Here is a 4548-nt window from a genome sequence, read left to right as displayed (position 1 = left end):
GTGGGATCTGAATTATTTCTTTGTTGCTGCCGCGTCATCTCAAAGTATTTCTTTTGTGAATTACCTGTCAGCTTATCTGCTTTAGTGCAACAAAGTGCTGAGAGTAAAAGAGACAGTAATAATCCAAACTATGTTCAAGTTTTTTGTGGGTTTTTTGGGCTATGTGGCCATGCTCTAGAAGAGTTTATTCCTGATGTTTCACCAGCATCTGTGACTGGCATCTTCTCTGAAAACCCACAAAAAACTATGGATGACGGCCATGAAAGCCTTTGATTTCACATATGTTCACATTGTCAATATGCATTATTTCATGATTGTTGCAACTTTAGAAATTTGACATAAACAGATAGTTTTGATTATTCATGCTACATTGGTTTTCTAATCAGGATATGATCAAAATGGAATCATAGAATCATAGTTGGAAGAGACCGCAAGGGCCATCCAGTCCAACCCCCTGCCATGCAGGAAATCAGATTAAAGCATATCACCTCTTAACCTTCTTTTCTCCAAGCTAAACATACCCAGCTCCCTAGGCGTTCCTCATAGGGCTTGGTTTCTAGACCCTTCACCATTTTAGTTGCCTTCCTTTGGACATGCCCCAGTTTCTCAATGTCCTTTTTGAATTGTGGCGCCCAGAACTGGACACAATATTCCAGGTGGGGCCTGACCAGAGCAGAATAGAGTGGCACTATTACTTCCCTTGATCTAGACACTATACTTCTATTGATGCAGCCTAAAATCACATTGGCCTTGTTAACTGCCGCATCGCACTGTTGACTCATGTTCAACTTGTGGTCTAATGTCTATCTTGAATTGTGTGCATCTGCAATACTTTCACATATATCATTTTGTATATGGTATCATATTTTAAGGCCTACCTCAGACACTGTAAACTGCATTTCAGACAAAGTACAGCTCATTGCCCTTCTTTCATAAATTTTGCTTGAATATTCATGAGGTTTAGCCCTGTTCCTGGTAGCCCAAAACCCCTGAATCATTTGCTTTCTCCTTTGATAACCCGTGTAAATTGAGCAAGTATAATGTAAAAGAACTGAAGGCCAGGGTTTCTTTTTGCTAGTGTTGCACTACATGACACATTCTGCTACAGAATTTGGACATAACTGTTATGAGCTGGCAAGGATTCATAATGCCTAAGAATGCTAAAATGAGAGGAATTAATATCTGAAGTACAATTAGAATCTGCTCCAGTAAAAAGAAGATGCTCAGAACCAAGAGTGTGGACTGACATGCCAATAGCTTCCTGAAACTGATTGGGAGGGGGGGGTGTTCCATGGAAAATTACTGGAAGGGCAAATTATCCAGTCACTTACTTGTACATAAGATGACTTACTCCCATTGGTTCCATTACAATCCTGATTTTTAAAAAGCAAGGAATGAAAATACTATATGCAACAGCAAAATGAGAGAATAAAATGTTTCCTCAAAGCGCCTGAATGTATTGAAGTCAAACATGTTTTTTAAATATATTCTCCCTCTTTAAGGGAAATTGAATTTGATTCAGAAACACCCTGAACCAAAAAACATAACTCTGATTGCTCCTCAAGAAAGAAATCATATTGCTGGAAGGCACTGGGTATTAATAATCTTGGGCACTACTGAAAATCAATTTCTCCTTTGTTTTCCTTTTTTAAAATAGTCTTTATTCATTTCATCTTTTAAAATCACAAACATACATGGAACAATAAAATCACAAACATAACAAACACATATGGCAATAGTGTTGAAATTAAGTTGAACATGATATATCTAGTTAAATTATGCTTTCTTTCTCATCCCCCCCCAATAGAACTTCTTTAATTTATTATTATATGTAGATTCAAATATAATTAAATTGACTTCTTTTGTCCTATCTGTAGATGTAAATGATAAATTTCTCCTTTGTTTTCCATTATGGATCACAGCCAATAGATGCCTATTACTGTGGGCTTCCTCCTCTTCAGTTAGGCACCACATGGCTAAGGACCAAATCAAGTATGAGAAGGGAAGGTTTCTCACTATGTGATATTTTTCTTAGCACTGTTATAGTAACATTAGTCAATGAGAGAAGATTTGCAATTCAGTCTCCAAAACTGGAGGTGAATCCAAAAACAAGGCTGAAAATGAAGGGTTTTGTTATTTAACTGGAGAGGCATTCCCATGGGGAAATTTACAGGTACAAAAGAGATCAAATATGCATACCGACTCTCCACTGATCCTGCTACATAAAATTGTGCTCTTGTACTCCTTATCTTCCCCACAAACTTGGGGCTGGGAGCAGCTGATGGTTGAAATAAATGTAGGAACACAAAAAGCTGACTTATACAAACTTTCTATGCTGATTGGAAACAGTTATTTAATGTTTCAGGCAGAGGTTGCCTCTCTCTTTGAAATACAGTTAATCAAATTGGGATTCTGACAGCGGCGAATTAATGATAGCCAAAAAGTGGAAAGACCGGGGAGATTTACAAATACAAGATTGGTATAGAGAGATATGGCAAATAGCAATTAATGACAAGTTAACTAGTGGAATTAAGTTTAGAAGAGGAATAATCAAGAGAAATGATTTTGAAGCAATATGGAAAACATTTGTACAAAAGGTTTTAGTAAAAGAAGGAAGTGTCTTACCACCAGAGGAAGAGCTACAATTCTGGAGGTAGAGTAATAAGAAGATATTAGGCTCTGGTGATGGGGAGCACTTGGGGGAAGGGGGAAATGGGGGGAGGGGGGAATTATGAAAAGTATATGATGAAAAGAAATATGAATTACATTTAGATAAAGTAGTAAAGAATGGAATATAAAGGGATATATTATATGTATGGTGGAGATTATATAAAAGTTTTTATATATTATTGTAAGGTGAATTAACCAATATTTTGTTTTATCAATTTATTATAATAACATTTATTAATTTCATTCTACCAATAAATATAAAAAAAAAATCAAATTGGGATTCTTCAGTGAGGTTACGCAAAGCTTTCTCAAGCTTTCTCTGCTTTAGGAACCAGAATTTGGCACCATATAGCTATATGCTCATACACATTGCATTCTTTTAATGCTACCCTGAAAAAAATATGTAACATATTCAAGATAAGTAATTAAGAGTAAAACTGAACTTTACCCAGGTATGTACACTGTAATATTAGAATTCTGGATCCCACTTTGAAAGCTTTTACTTAATTGTACCAAAATTGGACCTAACACTAGGCAGAATAACAGAATTGCTCAGATAGCTGATAGTGGAGAAGAATAGCAATAGAGGGGGCTGGCAGATGCCCTGTGAGATTGGTGTATTGACTCTAAATTTTATGGCTGCTCCTCATTCAACTGTTCTGGTTCATATAATAACTCTTCCACTGTTGAGCCTCTTTTGGGAATACAGAGTGGACTTATCACCCACTAGCCAACACTAAGCCTCCCAGCTATTCTCCTGAGTTACCTGGTTATTCTCTATCTTGCAGGTAGGTAAACTGTGTAGGCTGTCTACCATGGTACCCCACCTATATCAATAGTAAAAAAAATAGACATCAGTAAGATTAATCTTTCTGCTACTCATATAGACTTTCTGGTTTGGGAGAAGGGAATTAGGCATTATCATTGGGATGTATACCATTGGCCTATGGTTCAATTCTACTGGCACTGAGAAGACACACAGAAATTCTCTTGGATCACATTCTGATAGATTACAGAGGAAAGCTGACACTGATTAAAAATAGCCAGTATTCTTATTCTAAGTATTGTTTAAGGGTATGTTTCTCTGGATGAACAGCCAAGGAGGATAGGGATCAGGAGGACCAGTTGTCTTCCTTATTCGTCCCAATATGATCTCCCATACTTTCCAATGTCACATTCTATGCAATTCAGTGTATAATATTTTTGCTCACTTTGTTATTGTGTGCCTTCAAGTTAGCATTGACTTTTGGCAACTTTAATGTAGGGTTTTCTTGGCAAGATTTCTTCAGAGGAGGTTTGCCATTGCCTTCCTCTCCAGCAGAAAGAGTGTGACTTGCCAAAGGTCACCCAGCGAGTATCCGTCACTGAAGAGGGATTTGAAATTTAATCTCTGATCATCCAAGAGTTAAGCCACTACACCATGCTGGCTCTATTCTTTTAGTCTACACTTACGTTGTAGTGGAAGCTGTCTGATATTATGTTCACTAAATTCAAAATTTATTTCAAATAACCCTTTCTCCCACTTTCTTTTTCCCCCGCTGGTCCTTTTTTTTCTTTTTGCCGTGCACATTTCAGCAGGCACACATGCACACACACCTTAGATCAAGACCAAAACAGAGAACAAAGGGTTGATGCCTCCTGTCCTTCACACATTAGGTTTCTCAGCCAGACTAGGTCCTCTCACACTGGAAATGTTCAGGGGAGAGGAAGAACATATTCAAAGGCAGTACAATTACACAGTTAAGGTCATGTATGTTTTGGCCCTAAAATGTAACTGTTGGAAAAGAACAGAGAGCATTTAAAAAACCTGTTGACACCTATATAAGAATGAAAACAGCACTGAAAGGAACATATACAGAAGAAACTTTTTCTTTGGAA

This window comes from Sceloporus occidentalis, unplaced genomic scaffold (assembly GCF_023333645.1).
Source record: "Sceloporus occidentalis isolate IW3139 unplaced genomic scaffold, rSceOcc1.0.p SCAF_2, whole genome shotgun sequence".
Taxonomy (NCBI): Eukaryota; Metazoa; Chordata; class Lepidosauria; order Squamata; family Phrynosomatidae; genus Sceloporus; species Sceloporus occidentalis.
The sequence above is the reverse complement of the archived record's forward strand: the minus strand, read 5'-3'. Positions refer to the sequence as shown.